This window comes from Sinocyclocheilus rhinocerous, unplaced genomic scaffold (assembly GCF_001515625.1).
Source record: "Sinocyclocheilus rhinocerous isolate Xijiao unplaced genomic scaffold, SAMN03320098_v1.1 scaffold53, whole genome shotgun sequence".
Classification (NCBI taxonomy): Eukaryota; Metazoa; Chordata; class Actinopteri; order Cypriniformes; family Cyprinidae; genus Sinocyclocheilus; species Sinocyclocheilus rhinocerous.
Genome location: NW_015645538.1, coordinates 1,739,992 through 1,753,034, shown reverse-complemented (window position 1 = coordinate 1,753,034; position 13,043 = coordinate 1,739,992). Strand labels below are relative to the sequence as shown.

The 13,043-nt window shown below is 36.9% G+C and overlaps 1 protein-coding gene across 1 annotated transcript in view; it reads left to right on the top strand.

Annotated features, from left to right (window-relative positions):
• LOC107706219 (zinc finger transcription factor Trps1-like) overlaps positions 1–13,043 on the top strand; it is a 124,635-nt gene that overhangs the window by 57,073 nt on the left and 54,519 nt on the right. The gene's annotated exons all lie outside the window — the stretch shown is intronic.

Sequence of the window (13,043 nt, the reverse complement as noted above, 5' to 3'; positions counted from 1 at the left end):
TATATATAATTATAATTCTATTATAATATAATTATTATAATTATATAATTAATAATAATAACAATAATAATAATAAATAATTGATGATGGTGTTATTATTATTATTATTATTATTATTTTATATAATATTTTATTTAAATATAAACTATTTAAAATATAATAATAATAATAATTATTATTATTATTAAACGCACACCTAGTTGTTTTTGTCTTTGTTTTATTGTTTTTATACTTTTTAATTGTTTTATTATATTCATATTTTATAATAATAAAATAATGTATTTTTTAATATACAAATGTTGTATTTTAGCAAAATTTTATGTTTATATATACTGTATATTTTGATAATTAGAAAATAGAAATTGTACAAATAACTTAAAGGGTTAGTTCACCCAAAAATGAAAATTGGCTTGTGTTTTACTCACCCTCGAAGCATCCTAGGTGTATATGACTTTCTACTTTCAGACGAATCCAGTCGGAGTTATTTTAAAAATTGTCCTGGCTATTCCAAGCTCTATCATTGCAGTCAGTGGGTGTTGCAGTTGAACAGTCCACAAGTCGTCAAATAAAGCGAGCGCATTCATAATAAAATGTGCCTGAGAGTAAAATGAATAAAATGAGAGAAAAGTGTTTATTACGTTTGAAATATGGATATTTTTCTTACAAAAACGCATGGATTCACTAAAGAAGGCCTTTATTCATCCCCCAGAGCCGTGTGAAGCACGTTTTATTATGAATGCGCGCGCTTTATTTGACGACTTGTGAGATCCAAAGATCAGCATTTATCTGAAATAAAAAGCTTTTGTAACATTATACACTATTACATTCAATATAATTTTTATTAATTTTTTGGGAAAGAAATTATAGAAATTAATACTTTAATTAATAATAATAATTATTATTATAATTATGAATCCCCGCCTTCTGAGCAAAAGAGCCAATCCCTAATCGGTAAAGTCAGCGTGTCACTGCAGCTGCCGTTAGAAGTCCCGGTTGCTATAGCAACAGTAAGCATTCTGAGGTGTGCGCCTAGGACTGTGCATGCGCACTGGCTGATCTAGCCTGACAAATAAGCTTTTTTTAAACGCTATTTGAGCAAAAAAACAACATCTATGATACAGTTATTGTCAGATTTCATTGGTGATTTCAAATATGAAATTTAATCGTAAGCTTGGCGAACAGTTTTGGAGAATTTGATGTTTCCCCATTCAAAGAGATTTGAGCTGCACTTGCATGCCTGAGACGCGTTTTAAAGATGGCCGCTGAGTGACATGACTCACCTTAAAGGGACTTTGGTAACACTGACCTGTTCTAAAACTCTCTCGCATTGCCATCCTTGCTTTGAGCCCTGACCTGAGAACATCTTCCAGGGTTTCTCTTAAGATGGAGAAGCAGTGTCCATGACAGTGAAGAGTTATCAATTACTTCTCTGCGACTATCATACTGAGCAGCATGCTGGGGTGGATTTGTGTGTGTCTGTGTCTGTGAGTGATCATCCTTACTTGGGTTTTAATGAAGTCAGTATGTGCAGAGACCCTCTGCAGCTCAAAAGCCTGGCCAAACTAATTGAGGTAGTTACCCAGAGAGCTGCAGACACAATAACAGAGCCATTGTGGTCCTCAACGCTGAGAGACAAACAAAACAAAAAACTGGAAAATATACTTTTTTGGGTCGTGGACTAAAAAAAATCCAAATTCAAATCCAATTCAAAGATATAATGGGGAGTACAAGAGCATTTAAACAAACAAGGTAACAAGTAGAGCCCGACCTATGTTTTTGTTTTAGGGCCGATGCCGATACCGATATTAGGCAGTAAAAAAGACTGATATTGATATATCGGCCGATATTCTTTATGTAGGTTATATTAAAGTACAGTTTAGTCAAAAGTTTGTACACACTTCCCATTCGTGTGTTCAAACTTTTGACTGGTACTGTATATAGAATACAGTATATAGCCTACATAAACAGAATATATATACATAAACACATTTTTTGCAATGATAACTCAAATGTGGTGATCAAATGATAACACAACAAATAGAACAAAATATTTATAACTTGAATTAAGAAATTAAACAAGGTAACTGTGTAGGGCAAGCAAGCTACTGCCAAACCAACAGGGGCAGGTTTATGCAGGAAGCACAGCTTTTTCAAATGTAAACATCTAAAATGAATAAATAATAATAATGGATAATATTTTTTCATTTTTGTCACTCCAACTAGGTGACAACTTAGCGTACCATTCAACAGACTCAAGCCACCACCGCACTGCCGTCTATTGGACTGCAAAAAGATACTAACTTTTCAATCTGCTACATTACTGACTACTGACAAACTATGCTGACACCGTGTCTGCGCCGCAACAGAAGGCGACAAAGTGACCGTTGAAAATCATTTGAACTTTGTGTCAGCAAATTCTCGCAAATAGTCATAATGTGATGTGACCGATGTGATAAGCATGAGTTCTGGGCCGCGGCGTGGCCGGTATAAACACCAGCATTGACTGAGTGGCCGCGATCAACTCCGGTGGCCGTAACACAGGCTTTAATGCGCCGCAGACGCATGCCGTGATGCGCAGATCAGCTCTAGTCTCTAAAGTCACTGAATCTACTGTTAAAAATGAACCATCCATTCATCATATCATCATGCAAAACTAAGAATTAGAATCATTGTAATGTGACAATCAAATATAGGAGCGGGTGGGTGGAGTGCGGATAATTTGAAGCAGCGGACTCGGGTGAAGTTTGAGCTCATCCGCGCATCTCTACACTACACTGACCTGGGTGGCCAGTAGCAAACAATGGCGCGCGCTCTGCCAGACAAACTAAGTAATTACACCATTCAGAAGCATTTAATCTGCATTATGTTCTGTAAAAAAAAATGTCATAACGGCGGCATATTCGCCGATTCCGATATATCTGCGACAGGCTCATATCGGCCGATAATATCTGCAAAACAATATATCAGTCGGGCTCTAGTAACAAGGCCTCTACCTATGATCCTGGATTTATGAATAACGAATGTTAGCTGGCATTGGGCCCTTTAACCTCAGAATTCAGATTGTGAGGAAGCAGTGCTCTGCCTAATCTGGCCTGGTGGATTATTTCAGTTAAATACTCACATAAGAGATCTTGTTACTTCTTTCGTACGTCACTATATTGATACCACTCAAAAATTCTAGTTAGGTGTTTGTCCTGCGTTTGTTTGCATTTTCTTTTTCTTTTTTTGGGATTAATTTTTAAAATGATTTTAGTCTGATTGTCAGACTTCATTTGAACTTTATAAATAATTTCACCATTAGACATTCTCTCTATATAAAACTTATTTGGCTATTTATTTATTTTTAGTTTTTAAAGCATTTAAAAAACTAATTGTTTTACATGGAGTTTTCAAGATTCAGTGAAATCATTGCAATATCTCATATCTGTTGTGTACTTTTTAAATCTATTTTTGAAACTTTTTATCTTTATTTATTAATTTTGTTTTTAAATTTAAACTTCAACCTTAAAGTTTAAAAAGTTTAAAAATCTCCTATTGATTTACATTGAAATTTCAGTATTCAGTGATGTAATCGTAATATTTGTTTACTTCTATTGCAAGTAATCTGTTTGCATGCAGAATTTTGATTGCCCTTCTACACATTTAACCATTTATGACAAATGCTAAGTATCATGACACTGTCAAAGCGGCTCTGTGACATTTAATTCACAAATGATTCAAAATTTTTACATATTCTTTCTGCAGCCTTGCAAGCATCAATATTTCATTCAGAAAATGCAAATCTGGTTAAAAATTCCTGTCAATTTCCATCTGCATCAGTGTCAGAAGATGAAAACATCATGAAATGCGTGTTGGTTACAGTAAACGTAACACAATGACCTGTACGTAACGGCTGTCTTATATCTGTAACAATGTATTTGTGTTTGTGCCACCTGGCTTCCCATATGCCACAGTCTATCAGGCACGTCAGTGGGATAACATGGTGAATCTGACACAGTGGCTTCGGCTGCACAGACGCATGTGTTAGGAGTGTATTAAAATCAGAACGTATAATGTCTTTAGTGTCACTCATATCACTCATATGATATGAGTAGCAATTCGGATTTCTTCATGCAGTTGTTAAAGGTGAGCAGGTGAAAAATGACAGGCGGAGACTGCTTAAAGATGCACAGCTAGTAAAAACAAGAGTTCTACAAAGGCTTTTTTATGTAATGTATTCACTGTCTGACATTTGGAGCAGAAATGGGCTGCGGTTAAATGTCTTTCTCCAAACCCAAGGTCGTGCGATGGTGTGAATTCAACAGCTTGGCAATGTGTTCTGTATATTTATGTGTACGTTAAAGCTCCACGTTCCTCTTTGATCTCCACATTGGCTGACAGCGAGAAGAAGGAGTGGCTCTCCCGCAATTTTCTGACATAATTTCCGCTCGCTAGCCTCCTTGTCTGCCTACGTTTTAAGTGGAGCTCTGAGTAACAAGAGGCCCTTGCTGGGAATTGTTCCTTCCTGTGCATCTCCTGTCCAAAAGGCATCACTGATGCAACTCGTTGGCCCAAAAAAGAAAAGGAAGGGGAACGGGAATGGGCTTTGCGAGCCGTACGTCCTCCCTGGATGGTTTTGGAAAATGGTTGGCAGGACAAGAGGCCCGGGCGTGGTACGTTCAGTGGTTAAGTCATTAGGCTAGGCGTGTCAGTGAGTGTGTGAAAGCTTTGGGGTGGAGGTGGAGGCCTCGCTCTAGCCCTCAGGAAATGTTGAATCAGAAAATTTTTTGGGACTGCTAGGGCTTAATGGGACTCAGAAGGGATCTGAAGTCCGTCACAATATTTTTTGAGTTACCATGACTTGGCGTGTGAGTCATCTATCATATTATGAAACCCGGCTCAGCCAGGGAGGGGTTCCTTACCAAAGAACCTGAAGAACCCAGTCTGGAGCCAAGGCTCACACAGACCTGTTTCAGCACTCGGACTCGGAGAGGAGATTGATAACTCTGACGGAGACGTTGTGATGAAGGGGTTTGGCTTGGGAGTTGCCTTTTTAGAAACCGGAGAACTGCTTGTTTCTTTCATGCTCTTCTTGGTTTTTGTTGCATATTTGATAATGAATATCTATTTAGTGACATGAACATTGATCATCTGTCGTCTTGTGGGGGGGAAAAATATATTTTGATGTCTGGACTCAAGCACATAACAATGAAACATTTGTGATTCATCATTATCATCTTTTTGTTGTTGTCTTCCCACCTCCACAAATTAGATAATGTTCAAATTATATACCACTGTATAGTCACTTTTTGTTTCTAGCCTTTGGCCAACATTTATTAGTTGTTTGCATTAATTTAAAAAATACAAAATAAAAAAAAGGATCTGCATCGCCTACAATATCATCTTCCAGCCTCCCACTTAATGACTAAGTTACCACAACTTTGTAAATGTAGATAGAGTTGGATAAAGTTGAAATTCAGTTTTTTTAAAACTACAGTTTTGAGGTTATTTTATGCAACACGTACTTCTGACCTAGCTTTTAAAATCAGAATGAAAATGAAAGATGTTTTTTAATTCATTTTTTGCTTTTACAGTTTTTATTTTATTTTATTTATTTTAGATCAAATTTGACTGCCCAAATTTGATAGTTGTTGATTTCATCTACGCTGGGCTAACCTTAAGAATATTTGACATTAATGTTTAAACATAATTTTCCCTCAACATACATCATTGAGCAATAATGGTAAGGAATCTGGATGCCAGCTTTTCTTGTGGAGCAGAATTTTGTATCATTTTTGTCCATTATGAGACATAGAAACCATTGTATTTATTGCATATCAAAGCACTGTTCAATTCTGTATCTATATATTAATACTATGTCTAATCTTTATGCATCTTAACATAAATGTTAAGAAAGGTCATTGTATTTTAAGCAGTCTGTAGTACTCTCCTTTCCTCTGACGTCTAACTTTGTGATAAAACAGCATTCCTCCCTATTTCTAAAATGTCTGTTTGCCCTTGACTCTGAATTCCTGCTTCCTCTAGTCTTGCCGCACACCCATAGAGAGGTGTTCTCCCACTGTGGCAGCGTTCGGCCTGCTGGCCCGTTACCGGCGTCGCCTCATGTCAGAGCTCATTACTCCTGGTCCAACGTTCTCCTGCATGCTACCCAGAATCTGCCTGCTGGCACCTTCTCTAGCCTGTCCAGCGATCAGCAATTAACCCCCCGGTGCATTGTGGCTGCACCCTGCCACACAATCATTGTTTAGGGTTGTGTTCAAAACGGACGCCTTTTTTTTTGCAGCTGATCTCCTGCCAGTTGCAGGTCACATTAATTGCCCCAGATTGATATTCCCGCTGTGCTTGGTGCTGGCATTGGTCAACCCCTGGAGCAAACAGATATGTTTTTTCATCTGTGAAGACTAATCATGCGGTTATCCTTTTATGTTGCCTCTTAGTGCACTTCAGTTTCTCTAAAGATAGTCCTATTGTTATTACCTAATTAAGCTTCCAGCCACAACCCTGTGGATTATACTGAACTTTGCTCTCAGTGGGCTCTACTTAGACTTTACAAACTTCATCCTCTATCTTTGTAGCACTGAATAGCATTGGATGCTAGTGTTGCATGAAGATCTTTAGAATAGAATAGTGTTTTATGTGATTTGCATTGGTCTAGCCTTCATTACCTTTTGTTTTATTTGATTATTTTGAGATTTTTTTTTAAATCCCAGGAGTCAACAAATGTGAGTATGACTGATTTTAATTGACTAAATTAATTGGTAGGTGTTTTACTACTGCCTTACTATTTTATTTTATTTTTATTTTTTATTTATTTTTTATTTATTTTATTATTTTTAGTAGCAGATTCCTATAATAATTATATGATATATTTTTAATTAATAAAAAGTAGATAAAAATAATTTGTTATAATAGATTTTTTACACAACCATTTATATAATCTAAGCTATATTATATACTATACAAATGACATATGAATAATTCTATGTTTCTTTTTAAATGTGATATCCAGAGTCTTAAAACTCTAGTACAAGGTCAGTGACGATCTGCTTGCGTCATATTATGCGAGAGAAAGCGTATAGGCATGTGAAACCAAACTTTTGGCTTTCGGCTCAGTTTTTTCTTTCTTTCACCTATTTCCTTTTGTTTCTCTTCATGTGTGGTCACCTTCCCTGGAACTCTTTCCATCCCAGATTCCTATTTAGTCTGACCGCGTTGATCCCAATCTGACACCAAGACTGGCTGTGGATTCCAGCGTCCAGTGCCGCCTGGCCCACATCAAAGAGACAGGAGCCCCTTTTTGTTCCTTAACGAATACAATCTGCCGTTTAATTTGTGTGGAGTGTCGGATTAACCGGGCCTTTAAGGAAGGTGACATTCACTGTTTTCTCCCTTCCTTTCCCAATTTTTTCACATGCTTTTCCCTACCTCTAGTCCCCCCCCCCCCACTTGGGTCTGTAGTTCAGCTAAATTCAGCCAGGCATTTAGTTCACATTTAACATGCCGATAGACAGCAGGAGAGGGAACGCGGTGGAGAGAGGGAAGAAAGGAGAAGGAGTCTGGGTAGCTGCTGATTAGCTTTACTTTGCAGCCTAATGAAGAGACGGCTTACCTATTAGTCTGCTGAATCCAAGTGTCAGGTGCCAGGCTTCGGGATTTAGGAGATGACACTGGTTCAGAAATGCACCCAAAGACTCTCATCCGGTTGCGATTCAAGAGTGAGGGGTAAGGGTTAGGAGCCAGAGGCTTCTAAACAAACACACAAACACAAAACAGCTGCGCTTGGCAGCAAACAAATGTGTGATTACCTTGTGGAATGCAGCAGGCACATCAGGCAGGTGACGCGCAGAGGTGCACAATGACATGAAATCCAACAGCTGCTGTATTACCCAAGGGCCAGATATCCTCTTCTTTAAGCAGGGTTTACCAAACCTGTTCCGTGAAGTTGTTGGCATGTTTGAGGCGCTGTTGTGTGGTTAAATGCGGGAGATTATGAATGAATGGCTGTTTTGGTGTATCCATGACATGGAGTGGCAGAAACTGGAGGGGTTGGTGGCACAGGTGAGGAGGGTGAGATGCTTTGTACCGTTCTGCAGACAGATGGTTTCTCCCCAGGGAGCCTCCCTCCCTCACCTTTCTCCACCGTTTCTGCACTGTAAGACTTCTCTCTGGGTATTGTGCTGATGCGGCAGCCCCTTCGCGCAGATCCGGGAGCGTAACGTGAAGAAGCGTTGCCCAATCTGCCCATCTCAGCCCCTAGCCAGACGTGCCGTTTCCAGCCCCCCGAGTTTTTCAACCCTCCAGGTGAGAACAACCGAGCAACCGGTGTCATTTTCTCCTGCTGATCCCCAAAATACCAATTCATTTCTCTCAGTCAGGTTTCCCTGCACCTGCACAAAACCGAAGGAACTAGCAATTCATTTCCCCTAGCACATCGTGCCCACATGTCTCTGAATGCACGATTACCCTCTGAGTATCAAAGAGGGATTGTATCTTAGGAGCAGTAAGCTTTGATTGCAACAAGCATGTTCTTCATTAAGGATCTATTAGATTCTGTTTTGCATATTTATGTTGCATATGGGTGTTTTGCATATCTAGATCAAAGGCTTGTTTGGATACTGTACACAGGACAACATTCTTGTTTCTTTAAGATGGTTCTTAATACGAGAACACAAGGGGAAGTGTTTTTCTTCAACTTTCCTAAAATAATTTTTGGAGTATTATGGTTTCATAAATTATGCCATAAAACTAGACAAAGCGTAATCATATTTACATTAAGCAGGACTTTATTTAATATTTTATCATTATATTTTTAGATTTGCTAGAAGGAAGAAGCATGTTACCTGGAGCAAATGTAACAAAATGTATTTTATTAACATTTATTTAAAATAATTAAAAGTAATTATTTTAGCTATCAGTAATAATGTGTTTACTGCAAAAATAAATAAATAAATAAACGTATTACCTACATTATAATTATTTGATAGTTTGTAACAGTTAGTTTCCAGTACTGGGAATTTACAATGTTTGTATTAATCCACTTGTCTGTGTAGTGGGTCTTTATGCCAGTAGGTGGCGACAAGAGTCTGTCTATGAGTCATTGAATATCTATTTATTTTTAGATTTGCTAGAAGGAAGAAGCATGTTACCTGGAGCAAATGTAACAAAATGTATTTTATTAACATTTATTTAAAATAATTAAAAGTAATTATTTTAGCTATCAGTAATAATGTGTTTACTGCAAAAATAAATAAATAAATAAACGTATTACCTACATTATAATTATTTGAATAGTTTGTAACAGTTAGTTTCCAGTACTGGGAATTTACAATGTTTGTATTAATCCACTTGACTGTGTAGTGGGTCTTTATGCCAGTAGGTGGCGACAAGAGTCTGTCTATGAGTGAGTCATTGAATCATCCAATCTATTAAGTGATTCAGTCTGTTCAATCATTCAAAGCTATTGTTCAAAAACATTGATTCAACCGTTGTGGTTCCGAAACAATTGGCAACATTGTGTAAAATGTACTCACTATAGTTAATCACATTATAGTTAAATCTTTTTTTTTTTTTTTTACATCAATGGTGTGTTCAATTACGTTGTGCACAGTGGCATGCTTTAGATCTTGAGGACAGTTCATATGGCTGTAATTAGCAGGCCTTGTTAATGAAAAAGGAGGCAAAGCCTGCCCAGAGATTGACTGTACTATCAGTGGCAGTGGGCAGTGACCTTTGTAAACTTCAGTCTCCAATTATAATTGATATGTAGGGTGATTTTAATAACTCCAAGTTGATTTTTGGTGTAAAACAAAGACATTTTTACACAGTAAGGAAAGACAAATGTAACAATTATTTTCACCAGAGATGAGACCTTTTCACAGACCCTGATACATGCGTTAAATTTTTTTTTTTTTTTTTTTTTTTGAAGTGATCTAACATTTTTCTCAAATATTAAGAGAACTCTACTGCACATATTTTAAATGTGTTATTGAGGAAGTTTAGTTCTTTACAATTGCCTCCAATCCACTGTGGTTCCTCCATTCCTGTATAAAGCAGCACTAGATTAACATTGCTTTTTCATAGTATTGCTCGTTCCTTGCTACTCTTTACTGTTGCAAACACCTGTATCTTCTGCAACTAGCTATCTAGTGAAGAGAAATCTGTATTGTGTTTCCCATTTGTGTATTTATTATGTGACAAATACACCTTAAGTTCTTTAACCATAGCACTCAAAGGTTCACAGGCCTGGAAGTGCGGGCAAATGCAAGTACAGCGTAAATGAGTCATTTCAAGGAGAAAGGGTTGTGATAAGCAGTACGTCTACTTTGGGCAGGCCTGAAAAGAAATTCATTAGGTCTGTCATCGTTTACATTTCTGCTCGCTGCCTCAAATTATATTTAGTGACAGCTGCTTTGACAAGCCGCACTGTATGTTTCTGGGACTCCAATGTATTGAATTTCCATCGGAATTTCTTTCTTAATGTGTTTCATTTTCTTTTCTATAGCCTTTTCTTTTTCTTTTACTCCATCCCCTTTGTAATGGTGTGGAGCCAGTCCTGAGGAGGAATATTACATAGATGTAGTTCCACCCCACCGGTGCAAATGATTGGGATGGGTGGGGTTGCTTCCTGGCGAGGAGAAAAAAATAGGCAAATGATGAATTATCTTTTCTGCTTATCATCATTATCATAAGTCCGTAATTACTGATGACATTTTGCAAATGACTAGGCCCTCTAATCTTTCTCTTCGGCCAGGAGTCGTCATTGAAGCCCTACCTGCCCTCCCCGCATGACCTGTCATGATCCTTCGGCTGTGTGAGTTTCAGCGCAGGAAGCCAGAACATCTTTTCTTTTCTTTTCTTTTTTAATTTGTTCACTGTCTGTCATTTTAGAGTGCTCACCACAGGATACAGGGAGAATCTCTAGACCAACCTGGCATATAGGACACTTTCCATTAAGAAGGTACAAAATAGGGCCATTTTCTTTCTTTTTCAACAAATGGTCAGTGAAATTAGGTACTTAACCTTTAGAAAGTGCTGATTGTGCACCTCAGGAGGTCAAACTAAATATTATATGAGCTGCTTTTTTCTATTCATTTTATTTGAACCTTAGTTTTTACATCCTTTTTACTAAATTGATGTTCTAAATACAGAATAAAATATTAAATAAACATTCAATGAAAATGAAAATAAAATTTTTTTTTTGTAAAAAAAAAAAAGGAACACTTCTCAATTTATAACAGTAGTTAATGAATTAGGTGTCATGAACTGACAATATTTAAAGTATGTATTAGAAATGTAGATTTCTATTCATTTCTATATATACTAAAGCTTTTTGCTTTAGGTTGTATAAACATGAAGGTATTTTGAACAACATGAATTATATAAATTAACCTACAGTAGTAACTGATGCAAAAATTGTTAATTCTGTATTCTGAATGCACTAACATGTGCAAACCTATTGAATCCTATTGTAGAGTGTTACCACATAAAAAAATAAATTAAAAAGGGTTTGCAAATATAGCCTAAGGCTATTTGTCACTCAGTAGGGACCAACATTTGTTTTGTAGTCATTTATAAACCTATATTTCCTAAAATTTGCACAAATTGGACAAAATTGAATATTTTGTTTTGGGTCATTAAAATGAAAATAAAGTGACAACAAATAGAAGTTTAACAGATAATTTGGATCTATAGCAGTTAAATAGAAGTTCAACAGATAATGTCAAAAACGTTACTTAAAGTATTTAAAAAAAAATTGGATACAGTTGAGAAGGTCAAAATCAACATTTTAGAAATATGACGTGTTTAAAACGATTTTTTTTGTGCCAAGTTTATATATATTTTTTAGATAATAGTTTTTTTAACATATCTTGTATTTTTAGCACAAAAAATTAAAATTGTGCTTTTAATGCTTCAAAATTGTTAGACATCAAAGTGTATCTTATTCTTGGAAGTCTTCAGATTCCTGTAACACTGCTGGTTTTTATGCCACAAGATTGTGGGTTACCAACTAGAGAGCTTGAGAGGTTGCAATTTACCTCAAAAGATTAGAAGCACAACACAGTGTTTACTATATCTTAGTGTTTCTATATCTTGCCAATCAAATACATTTTGTAGAGTATTTCTAGATGGTATAATCGGCAACACATAATGAACACATGAGCTGTTTTCCTTCCATCTAATTTAACCGGGCTATGCTTTCTATGCCCAGTTGTTCATAGCAGAATGGAAGCTTGGCAGGATTATGGGTAGGTTGCCCTTTCAGGAAGTCGGCCTCACTGGCAGAAAGATGACCAAGGTTATTTTCCTTTGGTGATAATAAGTAATGGCTTATATAGATCAGTGAGCTCTAATCACAAATTCCTCCCTGCATCTCATTACTCTTAACATTCTTTTAGCTGTATCAGCGGCACCAGCACTTAGGCGATAATTTCCTCATCGGTCAGTGCTGAGTGGATCAGAGTTCTGGGCGAGATGCAACGGAATGACAATCTGCTGGCCAGAAAAGGGAAAGCAGAGAACAGGCTGTACCTAGAGACTTCAGTGGAATAAACTAAAGGAAAAAAATTTTTTTTTACAAAAATGAGAAAATAGAGCTGATTCTTTTTGTCCTTTTTACTCAAAGAAACTAATTAGACCGTTAAACTTTTATAAGCTGTATTGTTTCTTTTTTGAAATAAGATCCCTCATTATCTTCTCTCGATATTTCTGTGCTTTTTAACTCAATGCACTTGCAATGTTTTGCACTTTTTGTCTTTGCAACATCCCCAAGTGACCTTTTCTGGCCGTGCCGCCCTTGTAGAGGAAGGTGAGTGTTGCACTGAAGTTTGTACACAATAATACACTCTTCCTCACCTGCACTGTGGAAATGTCACATGACCTGCAACCCTGCACACATCAATCTTCGACAGCATCTCCGCTGCTTGTGCTCTTTTTGGTGTTTATCGACACTGAATGTTTCAGTTTATGGGTTGAATGGTCTGCTTACACAGAAAATATTGAGACTTTTGTTCTCTAATTGCTGTTCTCAGCAAGTTTTTGTTTAT